This window comes from Pleurodeles waltl, chromosome 12 (assembly GCF_031143425.1).
Source record: "Pleurodeles waltl isolate 20211129_DDA chromosome 12, aPleWal1.hap1.20221129, whole genome shotgun sequence".
In the NCBI taxonomy this organism is placed as follows: domain Eukaryota; kingdom Metazoa; phylum Chordata; class Amphibia; order Caudata; family Salamandridae; genus Pleurodeles; species Pleurodeles waltl.
Window position 1 is genome coordinate 544,314,531 of NC_090451.1, and position 23,096 is coordinate 544,337,626.

The 23,096-nt window shown below is 45.9% G+C and overlaps 1 protein-coding gene across 1 annotated transcript in view; it reads right to left on the reverse strand.

Moving 5' to 3' along the window:
- NRN1L (neuritin 1 like) overlaps positions 1-23,096 on the reverse strand; it is a 423,331-nt gene that overhangs the window by 224,154 nt on the left and 176,081 nt on the right. The window lies entirely within an intron of this gene.

Here is a 23,096-nt window from a genome sequence, read left to right on the forward strand (position 1 = left end):
CCTCTCTGTGTGCTATATGTTCAGAAATAAGGAGTAAGGCGGGTTCGGTACCCTCAGAATGATTGATATGTGTCAGACTTCAAGGAGTGGTCTGCGCCAGGGGTGTAGCACAACCCCCTTCAGCCCATGATGTGTGGGGGTTGGGGGTCACCAACCCTTTAGGAGCTTCTCAACCCCCAAGGTCAATGAATATCTGGTTGATATTGATGACTCATGGGCTCCCTCTTTACATTCTGCATGGAGGCCCCATCGTTGCTGTTACACCCCAGGTCTGTTCCCAGGCTTGGACTGGGACAGAAAATAGGCACAGGCACTAAAATAAAAGTGGCCCCTTTAGAGAATTAGATATCTAAAAAAGTGACCAATATTTGCAAATCGGGCAGTTCTGAACTTCTAAAGACACGCTGAATAGGCCTTTTGGAAGGGATGGAAGATATTGTTTTAATATCTGGGAAATCAACAGTAAAAAATCGTCCTAGCAGACCATAAAACAGGCTCACAAACAGTCATTACCTCCCGTCCCTCCCTCGCCTTCCTTTTAACCAATGAGGCCTCCCGCCTCCCCTCTAGACCCTCCCTTCCCCTTTCAAAACCCCCCCCCACCCTTATCCCCTCCTGTTCTTTTGTCTAGCCCACGCTAGACGGTTTTCTTTCCCTTTTCTTACCTGCACGGCGGGGCCTGGAGGTCGTCGATGGAGGCACTCCTCGGGACGCGGAGCTCCGCGAGGAGTGCTACGGCTGGGTCGCGTCTTGAACGAGCAGCATGGTTGCTCGAGAGGCGTGTCCTGGAGGCCGGCTGACGGGGTCAGCCGGCCCTCTGTGGCTGGGACGTTGATTTCCGGGTTTCAGCGCCGCGGAGCCGCGGGGAACCGAGGGACTTCAACTCTGAGATGCTCTCAGGTAGGACGGGCGTTCGGCCCGTGGTTTTTATGTATTTTGATGAAATAGGTGACCTCTTTAGGGATTGGTGGAGCCCTGATTGGGGGGAGGACCAGGTGCCTATATAGAGGGTAGTTTTTTGGGGTTCCAGTCAGTGATTATTTGTTTACCATGCCTAAAGTTCCAGCAAAGAGACGTAGGATTGTCTCTTCTTCCTCGGAGGAGGAGGGGGGTGAGGCTAGCATTACTACTCCGGAGAACTCACAGGTACCTGGCAGGGGTACTCCCCTCATGTCCAGAGAGGAGGTTCAGGATATGATTGAGGTGGCGGTGACCAGGGCACTACAAGCAGGCGTGGCCAGGACTGGTCAGTCTAAATGTGAGCATTCATCGGTAGCAACTAGGAAATCCTCATCGGAGAGTGAGGATGAGGCCCCATCGACGTCATCTGGGGGGAAATATGTTTCCAGAGAAGATATGTGGGAAGTGATGGCACATGTTCGGGACAATTTGGGTTTCCCAGTGTTTCAACCTGCAGACTCGGATTCTCATTTATTTCCTCAATATAAGACACCTTCAAAGTTTGCCATGCCTTTTCAGGGACCTGTGAGGGATATGGTGTTTCGTGAGTGGAAGGATGTGGATAAGGCTCAGGTTCCACGATTCCTTCAGAAACTTTACTTACTTGAGGGTGAGGAGGTTTTGCCTCCTTCAGTACGCCTGGACTCTATTTTGGCTACTCTGATTGGCAAAACGGCAGTCAATCCGGAGGATTGTGTGCCTACGGATGCCACTGACCGTAAAGTGGATTCGGGTCTTAAGAGGGCTTTTGCTGCGGAAAATCTGGCGCTGAGGGCAGGGATTTATTCTGCATATGCGTCACAGTCATTGGTTCAAGACTTTGATAAACTGGCGGTGGCTGTACAGGAAGGGGCGGAATGTTCGGAGCTCCTGGCTGGTATGGAGCAGCAGGCCAGATTGTTGGCTGATGTGTCTTCGGATGTGGTCCGTACTTCGGCTCTGGCATCTGGGTCTTTGATTGGGGCTCGTAGGTCCCTCTGGTTGCGTTCCTGGAAGGCTGATCCGGGGGAAAAGGCGGCCTTGTTGAGACTGCCGTTTGAAGGTCGTACCTTGTTTGGAGAACAATTGCCATCCATGCTTTCCAAGGCTTTTAAGGAACGGAAGCATGCCTTACCTTATAAAGGGGGTTCTTCTTCGAGTAAAGGGTGGAAGAAACATTCCAGATCTTCTCCTACTAGGGATGCTAAATCCTTTTCATTTAGGAAACGGCGTTTTCAGCCGCGTTTTTCACCTAAGAAGTCTGCTCCTGCGACCCGGGGTGGTTTCAAGAAGGGGTCCTGACAATCACTGTGGGCCTGGCAGAGGGCCGGTTGGGGGAAGACTGAGTCACTTTCTTTCGGCTTGGAAGGACAGTGTAAACGATCATTGGGTACTAGACATTGTGGCCAATGGTTATGTCATAGATTTTGTGGTGGTTCCTCCAGATTCAGGGGTACGTCCCACACCTCTGCCTTTAGAGGGGTCACGGAGAAGAGCATTATTGGACGGAGTGCGGGACTTACTGGTCAAGGGGGCCATTTCCCACGTTCCGCTAGACGAGCGGGGTCAGGGCACTTATTCGGTCTTGTTTCTTGTGCAGAAAGTTTCAGGGGGATTTCGGCCGGTGCTCAATCTAAAGGAGGTGAATACCTGGATCAGGACAGTGCATTTCCGCATGCTGTCCATTCAGACTATTTTTCCATTGGTCAGACACGGGGACTTTCTGGTGTCACTGGATCTGCAGGATGCTTACCTACACGTACCGGTGGCAAGATCCTCTCAAAAGTTCCTGAGGTTTGCTGTGGGTCAGGACCATTATCAGTTTTGCGTTCTGCCTTTCGGTCTAAAATCTTCTCCTCGAATTTTCACAAAGGTGCTGGCTCCTCTAGTGGCTTTGCTTCATTCAGAAGGGGTATTTCTGCATCCTTATCTAGACGACATTTTGATTCATGCCCAATCACGAGACCTTTTGCAGAAGCAGGTGGTCCATGTTCTGGGGGTCCTGCAAAACCACGGGTTTTTAATCAATTGGGAGAAGTCAGACTTAGTGCCGTCCCAGGATCTGGTTTTTCTGGGAGCTCGGTTTCAGACTCTTCTTGGGTTGGTGACTGTGTCAGAAAAACGGTTGGGTGTCCTACAGGCTTTGGTAAAGAAGGTATTGTTGCAGTCTGCTCCCCGAGCTCTTCTATGGTTGCGTCTGCAGGGTCATTTGGCGTCGGTGATATTTCTGGTTCCTTGGGCACGTTTCCATCTCCTGTGCTTGATGACATGGTTCTTGAGAAGGTGGACACCAGGGTCCGGTTCTCTGAAGGACAGGGTTCCAGGGTCCAGATTGATTCACAGAGAGTTGCAATGGTGGTTGGATGCAGACCACCTGAGGATAGGGGTTTCTTTATCGCCTCTGAGACCCGTGGTGGTGACGACGGATGCCAGCCTCTCCGGTTGGGGGGCATGGATGGGGTCGGCTCAGATTCAGGGGTTTTGGTCCCCTCGGGAGGCGAGTCGGTCGTCGAATTGGCGCGAATTGCGGGCAGTATTCCTGGCTCTGGTCCATTTTCAGGATTCCCTGAGGGGTTCGGCGGTTCTGGTTCGCACAGACAACTTAGTGGCCAAGGCTTATGTCAATCGGCAAGGAGGGACCAGGTCAAGGGCTCTGTTCAATCTAGTCAGGGAGATTTTTGTGTGGGCTCAGGAGTGGGTTCCTTCTCTCAGGGCTACGTACATTCGGGGGGTGGTGAATGTTCGGGCGGATCGGCTGAGCAGAGTGATTCCTTCCTCTCAACTTTTCTCTCTCCGGAAGTCTCTGTTTCAGCATCTGGTTCGGCTTTGGGGTCTTCCAGTGCTGGATGTGTTTGCGTCAGTAGGGAATGCGAAAGTGGATCGCTTCTGCTCCCGGTTTCGATGTCCCCAAGCATGGGAGGTGGACGGGATGTCATGTCCTTGGCCGCAGGGCCTTTTGTATGCGTTCCCTCCTTTTCAACTACTCAGGGCGTTTCTGTTACGTGTGAGGGATCTGGGGTCCAGGGTTGTCCTAATTGCGCCACTTTGGCCGAGGGCGAATTGGTTCCCCTTGTTGAGGCTGATGGCGGACGGGAGGATGTGGCCTCTGCCTCTTTGTCCGTCTCCCCTGGAGTTTCCCTGCCTCCCATTGGGGTCATTGAGAAGGTTACACTTGACGGCCTGGAAGTTGAACGACGGGGATTGACAGGTCTGGGGGTGCCGGTAGCTTTGAGTTCTACATTGCTGGCTTCGAGGAGACGTTCCACTTTACTTTCTTATGGTAGACAGTGGAAGGTGTTTTCGTCATGGTGCTTAAGTCGTGAGTTAGATCCTACCTGCGCTTCTATCTTTGAGGTGATGCAGTTCCTGCAGGACGGTGCTCATTTAGGGTTGTCAGTGGCATCTCTTCGGGTGCAGTGGGCGGCTATTCAGGCATTCAGAGGACCATGGCGTAATCTTCAGGATGAAGGGCGCTTGATGCCGAGATTTTTTCAAGGGCTTGTTAATTTATTTCCTCGCCCGGTACGTTCTTTTCCTTCATGGGATCTGTCCTTGGTTTTGGATGTGTTGACGGAGCCCCCTTTTGAACCTTTGGGGGACTGTGATTTGCGCCATCTATCTTTGAAGACATTCTTTTTGGTAGCCATTACTTCGGCTCGTCGGTTGGGGGAATTGGGGGCATTGGCTTGTTCCTTTCCTTTTTGTAAGATTTTTCACGATCGGGTGGTTCTGGTTCCGGTACCTTCCTTTATTCCTAAAGTCAATTCTTCGTTCCATTCCCGGCAGGAGGTCATCCTTCCTTCATTTTGTCCGAATCCCTCCTCAAGGGAGGAGGTCCGTTTGCATTCGTTGGATGTGCGCAGGGTTTTGTTGGAGTATCTGCGGGTGGTGGCTCCTTTTCGTAAAGGGGATTCACTGTTTGTTAATTTTGGTCCGGCTCGCAAAGGTGAGAAACCTTCCACGGCTTCCTTGAGTCGGTGGGTTCGATCTTTAATTCTGTTGGCCTATTCCTTGAAAGAGGTGGTTCCTCCTCAAGGGATTCAGGGGAGATCTACCAGAGGCATGGCGGCTACGGTGGCGGAGCTTCAGGGGACTTCCGTGGTGGAAATTTGCAGGGCCGCCACTTGGGCTTCTCCTTCGACGTTTGTGCGTCATTATAGGCTGTCGGACTTGGGTAGTTTGGAGTCGGTGTTAGGTCACCGGGTCTTATCCTCTATGAGATAATGTTTGGGATGTTCTTGGTGCAGGATATTAAATAAAGGTCTTGCAACTCGATGTCCGTCTCCTGTGTGTTTTCTTGCTATGTCTCATTGGTTAAAAGGAAGGCGAGGGAGGGACGGGAGGTAATGCTTCCATTTTCTTACGATAATGGCATTACTCCTAGTCCTACTCCCTCGCCTTCCTTTTCCGTTCCCTCCCACCCTCCCGGTACGGACTGTCCGAGTTGCAGCTTGGGCTTGGTTTTTGTACAGGAGGGGATAAGGGTGGGGGGGGTTTTTGAAAGGGGAAGGGAGGGTCTAGAGGGGAGGCGGGAGGCCTCATTGGTTAAAAGGAAGGCGAGGGAGTAGGACTAGGAGTAATGCCATTATCGTAAGAAAATGGAAGCAATAAAACGGCCCACACACTGAACTGTCAGAACAGCCCCAGTGGTGTAACGAAACTGGAAGGGTTCCTCCCCCCCTTGCAGGTAACATGGAGGGACCCCCCTCCGGACTCACACAGACAGGTGCTGTGCTGATGGGGCCCATCCCCACACCATGGGGGCTGCAGAAGCCTTTGTTATGCCCTTGACCACTCCCTGATTGCCCTATAGGCCAGGCCAACCCTGTCTGTGCCCCAGAGATGAAGTGTTCCACATTTAAATGGAAGTGGTCTGCGCCCTAGGGGTAATAGGAGCCCTTTAAAAAAATTAAATAAAAAAATAAATAGTGCAAGGGCGAAAGTTTTACTTAGCAATCTCCCCTCCGTACTGCCAAATGTCAGGGTTACCAAATACCTAATATTCCACCTCGTGCCTCCATGTTCCGCAGCCTACACTTCCTGACTCTGTATCACACTCTTGCAAGTCCTTTTTCACCCCTGTCATTATTTTTCTAACTTTCTCTTTTTCCTTTCCTTCCTTTCTCTCTCTTGCAGGAAATCTGATGATAAAAATAATAATCCTGGTCCTGCAGAGATTAAGCAGGGGTCCTCCCCGGCTTAAGCAAGGGGTCTGTTCTCAGTGCTCTTTTTGTATTAAGTGCTTGTAGTATGTGTGTTTTGAGTGGTCCTTTGTCTATGTCAGTGCATCTCTGTCCCAGCTTTCCGAGTGTGTGATGTAGGCAGTGTTTTGTGCTGCATGCTCTCTCTGTAAATCGTGTGTGGGGTCCTTCTGGTCCAGGGACTCAGTTTACCATAATCATAGCTCCTGGTGTAGAAAGTCTACCAGATGCTACTGTTTTATGTATCATGTTCACTATGTAAACACCTGGATAGACTACCACTCATTTCTGAACTTTGACATAAACTGTGTTGGAGTTACCATCAAGCCTACTGCTGTTATTGCAGCATGCAGTATTTAGTAATAGTGTGCAGAGCTCTAGTGACAGGAGGGATCTGTACTAATAGGGTGATGTCCATTCCACATGAAGAGGGCATTACCCAAGAGGTTTGTGTGTATCCCAGGTGAATAGGGCTCTATATAGAAGGGCTATATTGTATTGTACCGTAATTGCATTTATGAAGTGCTCACTTCACTGGCTGAAATGTTAAATAGGCCTGGGTGTAATATAAGCTACGGTGGCCTAATTTGCATAATTCTGAGTATTTTACATTAAACTTTTTACATGAAATCCAAGAAATTATGCTAATGTGCTATGCCAGGTAATTACACACCATTGGTAGCATACTTTTACCACAAGATGGAGGAATAATGTTAATGACCATAACACGATCAGCTGTTGCTCACATCACTCATGTTACCTGTTCTATTTATTTAACATGAAATGCTCCCTTGTGTCAAAAGCTGACCAAGGACACATTTTGAGCTAAAATAGAGCACTAAGAGATGGATTTACATTTCATGTAATTACACATAATTTTGCATAATTTCCCCAAAATTTCCCATAATCACTCAAAAGGAAATTATCTGAACTTTGCACAACCTTAGTGTTGAAGAATTTGTGACGAGTAGCATGCTACTCCAGAACCCAATTTAAAGGTTAATCCAGTAGTTATTGGTTATTGGCGTTAGTCTAGTGTTCTAGAGGAAATCATTCACTGTATTTTCTCCAGTGTGTTTGTGGTAGATTAACTTACTACGAGATAGGTGGTATCATTAGTGGGGACAACATGAGTCCATGTAAATCTCGATGAGATGAAGAGATAGATAGAGGGTGATGTGCATTCCACACAATGGTGCTCTGTGGTTCCCCCATGAAGGAGGCAGAGCATTATGGGGGTAATGTGTACCACAGGTAGAGTCCTGCATCCTTGGAGTGATGTGTGTTTATCTCTGAAGAAGTTGACACGGACCTCTGCGGGTGATGTGCATCCGGGAAGAAGTGGGCAATGTATTAAGGAATTCTATGTCCTGGGAGGGATATGTGTCTGTTCTAGATGAAGCAGGTTCTGGGGATGATGTGCATTCCATATGAACAGCGTGTGATGTGTGTTCCAGACAGAAGGGTGCCTGACGGTAATGCATGCACCAGTGAGGTAATTTTCCAAACACTACTAAGGCAGTGCGTGCCCCAAGTGATATGTGCTCAGTACCCCAAGGATGATAAGTATTCAGGAGATGACCGTTCATCTTCTGAACAAGAGCGATCTTTTGGACCTTTTTCCCAGTAAATGAGAGTAGATCGTCTTGGCTGTCTTCCAGAAAGGGGGACCAGGGCAGTAAACGGGGCCAAAGTCTGTGGCTTGGCATCCGTTCTAGTCTCAGCTATAGTACTTGTCACCATCTGCAAGACTCACAGAGATTTCCCACTTAAATGCCTCTGTCACTCACAAAGGGAAGGAAGATGCAGTCTAGTAGCGAAGCTGATGACCTTGCACCAGGGGCTTGAGCTTGAATCTGGTATTCGCACTTCTCCGAAAACAGGAGCTGGGCAAATCATTTAATAATCTCCCTGTGCATAAATACGTAAAATTAAATTATAAATGTGGGAAATTATTGAGGATGCATATGATTCCCACTCGATGTATACAATTGTGTGTCTTCATCCATATAAAGTACTCTTCCGCCCAAGCGACGTTCACATCTTATAAAATACTTATTTCCCCACTTAAGACCTTAGCCGCTGACAGGGATGTTTCAGTCTCTGCGCCCCACACTAGGACATGGCAGACTCGGTTAGGAGATTACTCTGTGTGCCGAATGGTAGAGGCAGAGAACGCAGCTCTCTCTTATCAGTTCTCAAGAGCATCTGAGCCATCATTCGTCCTTACAGGAGGCTTGTAGGTGGCTTGCGTGTAAGTGTAGCCGCACAGACGGGGTGCAGAATGTTTAACTGGTACATTTCAGTGCTGGTGGTGGTAAAGCTTTTCATCGTACAAAATGTGATTGCACAGTTAGATCGTGCTTTCATGAAAAATTACCAAGCAGTTCGAGGAAATGAAATATTTTGCTATCTCCATGAGACTCTAAGGGATTAGCGTGCTATTCCCTGGCAGGGCAGGTTAACAAAAGAACCAATGGGCTAATATGAAAGCAAACTCCAGTGGGACAAAAGAGAAATGGGGTCTTTAGGCTCGAAGGTGGAGTTGGGGCAGTGATGTCCATGAAGATTCTGTAATGGGGTAGTTGCTAGAAGTACAACAACGTTTAGGTTATCTCTGCATTTGTTGCAAAGTTAGGCTAGTTTATTTGTACGATGATAGGGACAGAATGTAGTTTATTTGTACGCTGATAGGGACAGGCGGTTGTAGGCTGGAAGCTGTACATCATGAAATAAGCCTTTGCCTCATCCTTGGTGGTGTTTCACACACAATCCAAAAACCAAGGACAGGATTAACTTTCCTTTCCTTTCACAGGGTGTGACTTTCCTTGGAGACTTCTCTCAGCAGCTTGGATAGGTGCCTGTTACGAACATGTCATTTACAATAACCATTTGCAAACGGTGGCGTGGTTGCTCAGATTGTTCCTGTCTTGCTGGCTGTATGCATGGCACACCTGGTCCAGGTCATGGGGCGGGCATAGTTACCTGCCTTTAGTCCATTTTCAATATCAGGGGAAAAGCACGCAAAACACCTCTTGGAAAGCCATCTGCACCTCACTTACAACAAGCTCCGCTCACCTATGCTTTACAGGCCCTTCAGTCTGGGCCTGGCACATGGGTGGAATGGTCTTCTTGTTTGTACCGAACCCTAAAGAAAAATAAGCACTGCCAATACCAATAGGTCTCGGCAATCCGAGAGCTACAGGCTTTGGCAGTGTTTATAAATTTGTGTATGGCTCTGAGACTTGTTTTAATAATATACACAATGCATTAACATTGTCAACACCTATAGTTCTTAGATCCTAAATCCAGTGGTCCGTCCACGGGCAAGAATACGGGACTCTAAACTTTCTCCGAACTTCCCAACAAACGAGCCTGGCCAACGTTAAATCCACCTGTCATTGTTTTTCCCTCTTGGAATGCAAATAAAAAGCTCCAGATGGCAGAAATCCAGCAACATGGTCTCCGGGAACCATTGCAGCCAGCAGCAGTACAAGGGGTGTGATGTGAGGCATGGCACATGCCCAGAGGAGCAGAGGCTCTGTTGGGGCAACTAGACCCACCTCCTGCCGAAAGAAGTCCCAAACAAGCCCAGCCTGCAGTGCGCGGCTGCCAGAGTAGACAAGGGAGTGTCTACACCAGTTGTCGTCAAACTTTTTAATGCTGCGCCCCCCATTTGAAAAATAAAAATCCATGGGGCCCCCTTCCGAATTTTTCACAATTCTTTTATAAAGATGGCAATGTGGTTACCTTTTTAAAAATGCAATAACATGCTTCTGCTTAAAACAAAGGCCTGTTTTCTGAATAATGCTTTTTTTAGTCAGAGTCTGGCGCCCCCCCCTGAGATCACTTGAGGCCCCCTAGGGCCCCCCCCCCCAGTTTGAAGACCTCTGGTCTACACCATGATTTTGGAAGGCAGCCCACCTTGTTCATGCGCCGCCTGCGCCTGAAGACTAACTATAAATCCTTCAAATGTGACACAAGGTGTATGAGTCCGACGCTTCGGATTTGAAAATTGTCTGGTTAAGGGGCATAGGCTCAAGTTCCCCGCAGTGTTTGGTTTGGTTTCATCAAGTGGCGCATGGGCGCTTGTGTTTTCGGCTGCTCCGACGTGTTTTGTTTTTTTTCAGCGCTTAATGCAAACGCTTGTGTTTTCGGCTGAAGACGGGAAAACTGGCACTTGTGTTGAGCACTCATGTTGAGAGCTAAGACGAAACAAAGTGGTGCGCGTGACTGGGAGCACAGGCGCTTGTGTTGAGTGCTGAAAACAAACTAAAAAAAGTAGTCCCTAAACACTAATCTAAGATGGGAGGAATGGATGAATGGTAGTACTTGGTTCCTGCGCCTGGGGGAGGGCTAATGACAGGAAGAGGCATGACGAATGCATGCCGTAACATATCAGGAGTATGATTAGGAAAGCAACAATGGAGAAAGCAAATCAGAAGGTTAAGAGCGGGCTGAAGTCCATGAAGTAGATAGAGCATGTCTTGGTTCAAGGAAGCACATGTGCGCCGTCTAGAGCCGAAACCTAATTACCCTCTCTGTCTCATGGCTAAGCCACTGTGATTAACAGATTTACAAACATGTCATGGAACACAGCATAGCGGCCAAAGGTGCTGCTCTGTGTTGTGTAAGAGGGAGAGAGCAGGAAAGCACCATATCTACTAGGATATAACACTGCTCCGCTCTCTCCCTAGGGCCGGCACACAATCAGGCTGCCTAGCGCCACACACACTTTTGCAACATAGTGCAAGGGTGTGCACATGATCTCTTGCATAGGTTTTGTACTGGAAGGGTACCCTTTCGATGTAAAATACTAAGCCCAGCCACACTTCAAAATGTTTCCCAACTTTGGTAGTCCCTTTACATTGCACCACACATGCAAAGTCAGAAATGTTTGGAGAAATAATAGCATTTCTCTTTTTTACTCCTGCCTCAAAGACGTGTTATGTTTTGGTGTAGAATCCTGTCTACTGTTGTTAGTAGATAGGATTTGGCATCAAAACCCAAGGGTGGTTGATGGGGGTGCACATGTACCACTGAAGAAACACTCCCTTGTCCCAAATAGTGCAACGTTCCAGTGCCAAACACGTTTGCTCTTGAAAGTAAATGCAAAATAAAGGTGTTGTGTGGTCTGCGTCACAAAACGCCGCAAAATGCTTGTAAATCTGCCCCTACATGTCTCAATTCAAGATTCTGTGCCGGTCATTTGAAGGGAGCACCTGTCACTGCAAGACTGCACCTGTTGTTTCACAAGCATGTCAGTCATTTCCAAGTCGGAACAAGTAGTTTTCAACATGCATGTGTCCTCGTAGCTTTGCATCTCTCATTTCAAGTGTTAAAATATTTGACAGGCACTTTTCATCTCAACATTGTACCGGTCATTTCAAGTTTCATCCTGTCCCCCACGTGCTCCTACCCTCGCCACATTGTGGCTGTCGTTTCAAGATTGAAAATGTTGTTTGAAACATGCACCTGTCATTTCAGGCTTGAACACGTTTGTAATGTAATGTAGCTAAGACACTCAATTTGCTGCAATGCAATGTGCAAGGGGAAACTCCAGCGCAGTTCCTCCGAAACTTCCTCCGCAGTTCCTCCGAAACTCCTGCGAAGATTGGCCTGCTGCTGTCTCCTGAGCTGGGCCTCTGTTGAAGCCGCCTTGTGCAATGCACAGCATCTGATGGAGAGGCGAGCCCGCAGTCCAGCACAGGATTTGTACTAGACACATACCCTTCCATTACCAATTTCAATGCCTAAACAAACTCATAAGGATCCCAGGGATTGAATGTGTGTTGTGCACAACATATGCATTTTTTTTTTTTTTTTTAGAAATTAACGCCTTTCTCTTTTGTAACACCCCTTCGAGGAGGCATTATTTGTGACAGAAAGTCTAGCCTGGTTATCATAGTAGATCGGGCTCTGCAACGAAACCTGTGGGTGTTTTCACTGATCACCTCAAGCCCCCTTGATGCAAAGCAAAACAAAGCAACACAAATTGATTTCTTGCTCTCGGAAAATGGCATCTTTACAGCACAGAATAACGTTTGTGTTTGAAAGTAAATGCCCATGCATGACTTCTCTTCGTGTCACTTTGCTTGACCGGTCTGAATAGAATGCACACCTTCCATTAAACACTGTTTGCTAATTTCAAGCGTCTGCTTGTTTACGTTGTGCAGTTGCCATATCACCATAGCACCTGCGCTTTCAAGCTTCAACATGTTGTTCCCAACACGCACCTGTCACTTCACCATTGCGTTTGTCATAACAAGCTCCAACATGTTTACAACATGGATCTTTCATCTCAACATTGGTCTGTCGTTTCTGGGCCTACTTGTGTAAGCGCCCTGCATTGGTCTTGAGTTCTTAAATCGTAAATTAATTCGTACTTCAACAAAAATCTTGCTCAATGCTCGCTGCTGACATCTGCGGGAATCAGGTCACAAGGGATACTCGGTTTCACATTTTTCAGAGGTGAGGAATTGTAGACAGTTGCAGTGCCTAACAGCAATGTCTGCTGTTTCTAGCACTAGAAGAGGCAGATGGCTGATATGAAGCAGGGGCCTGGCAAGGATGCCAGGGGCTGTTGTGCAGGCCAGGAAACGGGCCCGTTGGACCGCTGTTGCTGTGGTAAAATTCAGCACTTACCAGGGTTCAAGGGACCCCTCCGCGTTCTGGGCCCCGGTCCCAATGCACCTGCAGCACCAATGCGAGCTTCGCCCCGAGTGAAGCACTCATTTAAATATATGTTAGCTTTTTTAACTACTTAGAGCTCCAGTATCAAGGCTGTTGGCGTGGTCTCGGCCCCTTTTGCACTAGCTTTCTCCCCAACGTGAATTATTCTACTGGGTCTGTTTAGCGGCGTTTATTTGGGATTTGTGTGCATTTTGGAAACAGCATCAGTCAATTAGTCCTTCTTTGTTCCTGTGAGGATTTCAAATCAATGCACAGCAAGTGGGCACCACATAAATGCCGAAGGTTTGCTAAATATTGATCAAAGTAAATAATTTGCCATCAAAACAACATTCTACCTTTTTATCCTGGCTCTTATTGTGTAGTTCAGCCAGGTGCACATTCTGTTTCATAATACATAAGCTCTATTTTCTTCCCTCATATGGCAATATTGCGGGTTTTTTTGCGATTGACATTTCCCTGGACATTCTTTTTTTCCTTGCTATATCCATGCGGATATGATGGCTGCAGAGTTGTCTTTCAGTCGTTCTGTGGCGAGAGCCCGTCCTGCTTTGTTCGACTGCGAGGAGCACCGACCACAACAGGCTGAAGGAGACCATGCACACGCCTGCTGTATCCCAGCATGTGAAGGAGACAGGACACCCTCAACCACGCTAACACCCAGTCACCAAAAGTAGATGTGGGCAGTGCAGAGAGCCTGGGGTTAGGAGCCTAAACATGAACCCAGCCAGCAAAATGAAATGTCAAGTAAATGTTTTTTCACTTTGTCTCATTCTTCCTCCATCTTGCTATCTGGCCCACATTCTCATATTCGCTTTTCCCGCCTTTCTCTCCCTCTCTTTATCTGTGTTTTCTCCGTCCGTCTCACACTTTGTCCTCTGTTTCTTTCCGGCTCTTCTTTCTCTTTGCACCCTCACCATGTCCCTCCTCACTGCCTCCCTTTATCTCTTTCCCTTCTGCCATCGCTCATTTTCTTCCGCTCTCTCTCCATATGCCGCTGCGTCTCTGTCCTCTGACTTTATCGCCCCTTTCTCTTTCTTTTCCGTTTCCTTCTGTCTTCCTTGGTCTCCCCACCCCTTCACACTTGGGTATCGGCCTCCTTGCAAGGAGTTCTTCTTCTCTGCCCCCCTCCCTCCCTCTGCGCAGTATCAGGTCATTCTTCAAGCCCTCTTGGGTGCAACAGAGGAGGGACTGGCCAGGGTCATAAGCTTTTTGCATTATGAATTAGCCACCACACCAACCAATCCCTCTTCTGCTGCACCCTGGGGGTTTGGGAAAGATGAGATTGTGCGCAGAGGGGCGCACTGGAGGCCGAAGCTAAGGTTTCTTGGCTCAGCTCGCTTTTGGTCAAGGTACTCGGAGGACGTCGAGCCGAGCCAGAGGCATATATCTGTCTCGAGTCAGGCTCGAGCTCTAAGTGGCTCTACCACCTCTTAAAAAGGCGCTCAGGCCACATTTCTTTCTCTGGTCGAGCCCTTAGTAAATAGTAAGAACCTGTACAGATGAGAATAGGCAGAGCGCTCAACCGCGAACTGTCATTCGCCCTCTACACACATAACCTCATAGAGGACACTGCACTTTTCCCTAAGACTGTGTCTTGTGCCAGCGTCACGCGGGTGACTGAAAACCAGTCCTATTTATTTAACCAACAGCTTCACACACACCCAACATGCCTGGACATGAAACCTTATGGCGATTAAGGGAACTATAGACTTCATTTCCCAGAATGCTTAGTGTTTTTGGTTGTAAAACCAAAAACTGCTAGCAGGATGGATTGGTGAGCTGCACATCTGCCAATTATCTGGAGGCTCACAAGTTTGAGTTCCAGTAATACCAACCAGGGCCGGCTTTTGGTAGGGTCAGGCTGGGCCCAGGCCCAGGGCGCCAGTCTTCAGAGGGGCGCACACAGCTGTGTGCATTAAGGGTATGCAAACAGCAGCACCTCTGATCTTGCTCCAGCCGTGCCCATGTTCCTGCGCGCTGTGTCTCTGTCAGGTTTGCCAGTTAAAAGTGGTTCTTAAATATCATACTATAGGTGATGTTTTTTAACACCTCAGTAGCCCCCTTCCTTACTCCTCTCACTCCTAAAAAAGTTATTAGCAAAGGTCACCATCATGAGATCTGTTGCTATCTATGCTTGCATTCTTTGCATCCAAACACAGCATCGGCTTCTCCGCTATGGTGGAGGTGCATCACGCCTGTCAGCAGCAGCAGCTGCAAAACTTTAAAAATACGACGATAATAAACTATCTTTATAATTTTTTATTTTTAAAGGAACAGGGCAATTGGCATGCGCATGCATGTTTGAACGGCCGTCTTGGGCAGGCCAAGCACACATGTGCACTAAGCTCTCTCCAACCCAGCACTGTGTTGGAGACCGCAGACAGAGATTCCTAGTCTACCACGGAGCGCCAAACCAGGATGCTCCGGCCAATCCTAGCGATGCTTTCATGCAGCATGAAAGCAGCGCTAGGGTTGGCCGCAGGACAGGCTGGGAGCCTGTGCCTGCTATGATGAGGAGCAGCACGGTAGCGGCGGCGCGTAAGGTAAGTTTTGTTGAAAAAAATATTTTTTGTGTTTGTCCCCTCCGCCCCCAACACCACTCACCGCCCCACCCCTTTTCCGCTCCGTGAGCTGTGACTGTCCAAACACTCTATGCCCTCAAATAAATCTGTCTCGTCATAAAACTGTCCTTTCCTTTACTGCCCATGTTTTTGTCTATGCAATAGCAGTGTACCTTCTTTCCGGTAACCTTACATTCTACCCATCTTTCTGCTATCATGTCCACATTGTGGATCTCCTTTGCCCCTTATTTCTCCCTTGCCTTTTCCTTTCACCAGCGTCCTCACACTTTCACATTAGCTTCCACATGCTTTTGTTGCTCGAATGCGGATTTACCTTAAAGAAATGAAAGACAAGAGGCATTTGGCAAAACAGAAACAGTTGGTTTAATTAAACGCAGCAGCAGGGAGAGAGCAGTACAGAGTCGGGGTCTGATGACTGCCTCTCAAAGTTACAGAGTTCTGAGCACCCTAACATAACTCTTTAAGGGTTATAAAACAATATTATATATATTTTGCAGAAAGGAATCTGGGCCTAGTCACAGAGTCGTACATCTGACCATCTGATAAAGTGCTCAGGTGGGTCTCAACCTTGTGTGGACTAAATGCAGGCTAGTAGGTAACATGTCCAGATGTTCGGCATAAGGAGCACGTGATCACTGTGTGTTGTGTGTGTGTGTTGTGCACTGATTGGCTGAGTGTTCCTAACCTCATGTGGCATCTCCCTTTTATGGTGTTTTGGGAACAGGCACCCCCTCCGGCCAAATGTGTTTTATTGGGGGCCAATCTCCTATGACTACTGGAGTGTCACTGCCTATCTGAGGGATCAATCTGGGTTTTCCTGTTTGAGCGTTTGTCTATGGGCTACATGTCATCCCACCTGTGATCTGTCAATCAGTAGCTTCAGGCCTAGGTCACAGAGCATGCCTGACCACATGTTTCTGACTCAGGGTTGATGGGATGGTCATGTCAGGTGGATCTGACAACAGTGATGCACGTTCATTACTAAGCTAGCACATATCATGGCATATACTGACATTGTATTTAGGCATATTAACACCTCCACAGTACAACATAAGCATCTTTGAACCTTGTAAACTGGTGTTACCATTACCCAACTTAGTGATACTCAATTTATCAGCCTTAGAAGGACGAAATGCTGAGAAGTCACCTGGCAATTTTCAAACGCATGAGCAGGAGGTCACACAAATGTCAGTATCAAACGATTGACTCACTGAGGTGTTCTACTGGCTTTGAAGCCCTTTATTCATTCATGAATATATTCAGTTATCTCTTGCAGCTGTACTGCTCTTTGTGGGGTGTAACAAAAATCTAGAGGGGAGAGCATTGAACGAAAAGGGTTGATGGGAAGTGCAAAATTCCCCCCACTGTGGCAGTCTAGCTAGCCGGTTTGGTGAGTGAGGAAGGAAACTTAAAGAGAGGAAAAGAGAGTTAGGAGAAACTTAAAAAGTTCAGCCCCTTGGCTCTCTACAGTCTATTGTTAGCCAGGGTATCGCTCCTGAAAACCTGGGGGGACACCCTTGAAGGAGGCGACAAAGCCAAGAGATGCCTGTTAGCGATATAAGGCCCCAGTCTGACCTCTAACACCACAGATCATGACATCATGATTTGATGAATCTGTACTTGAGGGAGCTTTCTACCTCCTTTGGTGTTTCATTTTCATCTCGCCTCATAAAATGATCTCAACAGTTCATAGCGGCCCTCTCTTTGTATGGGTCCTGTCAGCTACCATGAGGAGTTCCCCCCGAAGAAGTGTCAGCCATGACCTTCAATATTTATATCCATCCCTTCCTAGGGACTCAGGACAACCTCCTCTTCCACTTCTAATCCTGCAACTTACCAAGTCCTAAAACCCTGTCTGTAATTGCATCATGATGGCAAAGATTCCTTAAACTTAAAGGATATAAAAATGAGCTGCAGTCATTCAGCAGTGAACCTCCGCTCATCCATGCAAACCCCACCACTCATCAGGTCAGCCAGTCACCTAAGAAACAAGTCCGGAATTATCAAGAGTGCCCTATTCATTATTCTTACCAACACTCTTTACTACAATCTTCCCTTTCTCCTGTGTATTTCCTCCCCTGCGAGTCACTCAGCAATAGTGAACACTATCATCAACTTCCAACACTGTGTTAGTCTACCAAAATACAAATACACTTATCCTCAAATGGTCCAAAACACAAGGCCATTAACTGACAGAAGCATTGGTACTCCATCCGTCCAATTAACAATCACTGAACGTGTGTTAGAAAGCAAACATTATTATTAGAAATGTGTCACTAAAAGATAATGTGAAATAGTATGTATTAAAAGCCCTAACTGGAAAATTGTGTTAGAAAAATAAAAGTGTTCTCTGAAAAGTGATTGCCCTGGTGTCAGCCACAATTAAGGTCGACATGAAGTAAATAAGTACTAATGTAAATGTATTTTGTTTAATCATAATTAAATGTACTGACAAAAGATGATTATTAATATGTACTATAAGGTTAATGGTTTAAAAATGAAATGTTTTATTCGTCACATTTAGTATTAGTTAAAAGGCCTCACGTTTTAGTAATTTTCCAGAAAGACGATGTTTAAATGTTGCGCTAACTTTGCAAAATAATGCTTCTTCAGACATTCTGTGTGACTTGCACAGTGGAAAGTTCTGTCCTGCTTCTACTGCTTGTGTTGTATATTTACTCAAGATAAAAATTGTTAGTTTTAAACAATGAGCCTGAGTGCTCAATGTCGTGTTTCATGTTGCATTTTAAAATGTATTTAATCAAGGAAGCTGCTGACCGGAGACGAGAAAGGAGTGACAGGGTAAACCAATCCTGGGTGCAGAGAAGAAGAAAAGATACATCTGAAGCACCTCATAGTCTTGTCCAATAGAAACTTAGTTAGTAACTTTTTGGGACTTTAATATAACAACGTTTTTTTGGTGATGAAAGTTAGTTCTGTTCCAGTTTTGGTCTGAATTAGATGTGTTTGTGCCTTTGCTATGATTCTAGCAGTTCAGTTATATTAGGCCCAACTTTACTGAACTGTTTCCCTTTTATGTCCTGAAGCGGACTAATGAAGACCCGATGTTCCTGCGCTCTGCTGATGAAGATTCTACTGATTGCTGATCCATTTAGGAGAGGTAAAACAAATGAGCATTTTTCTTTCTTGCAGGTTTTTCTTCCTTAGAAAATCCAACCACTTATTTTGGTTAGCGCCATAGTTAGATGTTTTTCAAATTCATTTTTGTCTTATTTTTCTTTTGGCATAAAGTCCACACATGCTTTCTAAATTAGAGTAATAGTTAGGAATGCCTGACCCAATGTCTAAATTCAACTGTTTATTAAATGATTGTAATTAATTCAACTGCACAAACTAAATGTATAATGTTTCTGTTTTTCATTTAATTCTGTTGTTATTCTGCATTGGTTTCTTGGCCTGTCTAGTGATAAATTATTTGTTTAGACTGAGATTTGTTAGACGATTTGGACAACCTGTGTTGTTTTTGTACTTCTATCATTTGGTCTTGCATATGATTTACATGATTTTGACATGGTAAACTAAGGGGCAATAAATGTTTAAACTTTACCAACTTGGTGCGGTGATTCATGGCCACATAGGCCATGGTGTGTTTATATTACTGACTCTAAATTGAATATTTTGATTATTGGATGATATAGTTGATGTTTACTACACTTTATAACTTGATTGGATGTTCTCTCACACCCGTCTGAGTCCAAAGATCTGAGTCGACCTCTGAGAGTAATAGATGTTTTACCCTTTATGTGTCACCTTATCGTAATAAGATAAAATAAAATAAGGTTTGACATGCCCACACTTGCCAACGTCACTTCCTGAATTCCAAAAGAAGACCCTTAGTTTTACATTCAAATGCAACCATAGGAATACAGTAGCAGCACAAATTCTACACCACTTTGATAGATGCCTCCGGCATTTCCCCAAGAAATATCTTTGCCTAGTTTCCAAAACTCTCCACAGACCAAAAGGAATTGGAAGCTTCACAGTACAATTTTTTTTTGCTATGGAGCACAATCCCTATGGCCATCAGCGGTAAAGGCAACCATCTCACTTTACGGACGACACATTAAAAAAGTAGTGTTTTTAATCAAGTGTACCCCCACTCCTTCTAGCCACAAAGCATATGGAGGTGATTCATTTGCAAAATCTTGATTTATGATTAATTAATTCATACATTTATTTATTCCTTCAAAGTAGAAAAAGTGATATTATACAGAATGTGTTAGAAATAGACAGAACAAGGAGAGTGCTACAATATTGATAAAAACACATGGTGGGCACTCAGTGGGAGACTGACATAAGAAAGTAGGTAGGACAATGGATGCACAGAATGGTGAAATTGTCAACAACCATTGGCAAAGCCAATAGGTCTTGCCTTATGGCATATTGGCTTTGCAAAATATTTGTGTCATGCTGTGCATCATTGTGGCTGCTGTGTAGCATGGCTATAAAAAAATGTGATGTGTCTTTGCAAATTATTTTTTGCCATGCTGTGGATCATCATGGCTGCTGTGTAGCCTGGCTATAAAAAATGCGATGTGAATGGTGTATCATTTTCTAGATGCACATATGCATTCAACGTGCAGGCACGCACCTACAATAGGAACATTTTTTTATTTACTAACCTAAATGGATCCGTGAAAAAAGTATGTAGAAAGTGCTGTTTTAAAACATAAAACAAAAGTGCTTTTTGAAAAAAAATAATGGGCGAGCGGGTTGCGGAAGCACATCTGGGAGGGACAGAACTGAAGCAACACAGGGGTGAAGTAACACAAGGTGGTGGGGGAAGCAACATAGCAGGTGGGCGGGGAAGAAGAAACAAGAGGGAAGATAACCTAGGCAAAAGAGAGCAGTGTACCATGACGAGTGAGAGGGCAGGTTAGGGTGGGCTAAAGTACACAGGCAAGAGAGAGGAACACAAGTGTGGATGGGAGGAGAGAAGCACATGGGCAAGAGTGAGTGAGGGGAGAAACTCACTTGAGGGGGACAGCTGGAAAACACAGGCACTCTCATGAAGTGCTTAAGTAAAAAGTAGTTCTCTAAAGACGAGCAGAGGAAGCACAGAAGCCACTCAGTCAAACAGATGGTAGGAAGACTATGTTCCATAGCAGGGATAAACACAAGATGGACAAGCTGAAATAAGGAAAGCCATTCAATAGACGGCAAGCAAGTAAGAGTGACACAAAAGCCAACCAATGGTAAGCATATCAGCAAGCTTCAAGCCACTGGATGTTCTTCGTATGCCCACAATATGTCTTACGGAAAAAGACAACTTTTCCAGTCTAGCAAGATTGACCTAAAAATGGGCGAAAGTGGTGAGTAGGTGATTATAAATGAGAGAAAAATGATACAAATATATCAACTGAATATTCAAAATGAAAGCTGCACATCACAAACAGTATAGAAAGATGTACACTGTGGAGAAAGAGAACAGATTGCATACATGCCAACAGACCATAACCAGGAGGAAGACTCACAATTTTTGCTGCCAAAAATTGCATTATTTTAGCTATCTGCTCCCTGAAATGGCCTCTGCTTCATGAGAAGTCAAATACATTACCCTGATTTTTTTTTTAAATCCCCCACTTTTCTGCTCCAAAATGTTGGCATTTATGAGATTGTAAAGAGGGTATGATAGGATGAAGGTACAGAAAAAGTAAGAGAGCTGGAGACCTTGGTTATGTTCAAGAAAAAAGTAATGGAAAAGAGGGGCACTTCCTTCTGTATGTTTTCCCCTGTAAAAAATGTGAAAGAATAAACTTGTTTTTATTTCCCCAGCTGTGATGGTGCTTTCATTTTAATTGAAGGCCCGCACGTTCCTTCCTGCATGAATGATGGTGGAAGGGGTAGGGCTTAATTGACAGCAGACTTGGTCTTGGACTCAACTGAGTGACTCACTCGAGTAAAGTGTGCATGTGGGGCTGGACAGGTGTCTTTCTCTGGCCAACCTGACATGCGCACTTGAGGCCTCTTCTACCCACGCAATGTAGTGAGCCATGGGATCACAGCAGCAGCCCTCTGGTCTCTTGAGGAGCGCTGCGTTTGCCTGAACCAACCAATGCTAGCACTGCTCTCATGCTTTTTAACATAAACAGCAAGGGAGCAGCTGTTGGATTGGCTCAAAAGACGCAGACAGGCTTCTCTACTAGTCAAGCACAAGAAGCATGAAGGTGGAATAGGTTCCTGTTCAGAAGTAAACAGGTCAGATTATAAAAGTAAAGAGTTAACAACTTATCCACAAAATGTATGCATGCTGCAAAGAGAAGATAAAAATAATAATGTCACAATTGTTCTCTTGTTGCAAGCGACTTATCACATCCTTCTGGTATACTCCATTGGTGGCTACGCATCCAAAGTATTATAAAATCACTGCCCTTACTATACAACAGCTGCTGGGTGGCCTTTTCCTTTGGACAGGTAAAAACAAGGTTATCTTACAATTCCCACTGTATAAATCAAGGATCCAAGTTATTTGGATTGTTGATTTCCATAGTGAGAATTGTAAGATGACTTTTTTTCGCTTACTCCTGTCATTATCGACTCATTTCCATAGTTTAAGGGTGAACTTTCAAGTCCTAGAGCATTCACAAACTTCTTCACTTCATCATCCAAAAAGTAAATAAAGAGCTGCGGCGTGGAGCTTTTATAATTTGCTTTTCCTTTTTGGATCATGAAGCAAGGAAGTTGGTGAATATGCCAGGACTGGAAAGCTCATCTGTAAACAGCAGAGAACTGGGCTCCTGCCGTGAGCAGAGCGTGCGCGGCTGCACTGACAGGGCCCTGTGTTCTGCCTGCACGGTGTTATGCTTAGTGCAGACATGCATTGTGCTTGTGTTCTGTAAATCTGTAATGGAGCCTGGCAGCCTCTCCCAATCTGTCATTCACATTATGCCGCTAGGGAGTCAGCAGACGACCTAACTACCGGCGACGGCGCTGCGGCACTGCAATACACAGTTTTGTAATGTGATGTCACTTTTTGATTTTTTTGTGCGCACGTCACACAGCATGGCCCAACAGCACACAGCAGGAACCACCAGGTGTGACCGTGGCAACGTGACAAGTGGCTTGTAGCCTGGAAAAATCCGTAGTTTGCAGAAGGCTGGTACTTCTGGGCGCTGCTTTGATTACAGCTTTTTTCACCTCTTTCAAAATGCTTGTTACAATTCAAACCATTTGTCAGGACAAACAGAGCCCGGTAACCCGTAGCTGCACATGATGGGGTGAGTCCTGGTAATGATGTCATAACATACCTGCTTGGGCTGTAAACTTTGGAGATCCTAGTCTTCTCTTTGCGCTTGCTGCTGTTGTGACCACCAGGTTAGCAGATGTGCAGCTTCCATTCTGGCTTGTTGAACATATTTAATGGAGTAAGATATGGGGCAGTTTTAATGTGTTGGAAAATTTAGAGATTGCATGTTCACAATAGCTTCAAAAACCATCTTGCTTTTTCCAATTTTCTTTAAAATAAAACATTTACCCACTCTTTTTTAGGGTCGAGCCTGATTGCATGCGCTCGCGCATGCGTATCGCAGCGAGACACTTTAGTTACTAGAAAAGGGCTTGGAGCCCTGTCGACGTCATGTCAGTGTCCTTCATTGGTTCATGGGCTTGCCTAGTAAAATCTGCTTGCTTTCATTAGTCGAAGGCATGCACACGTCATGCC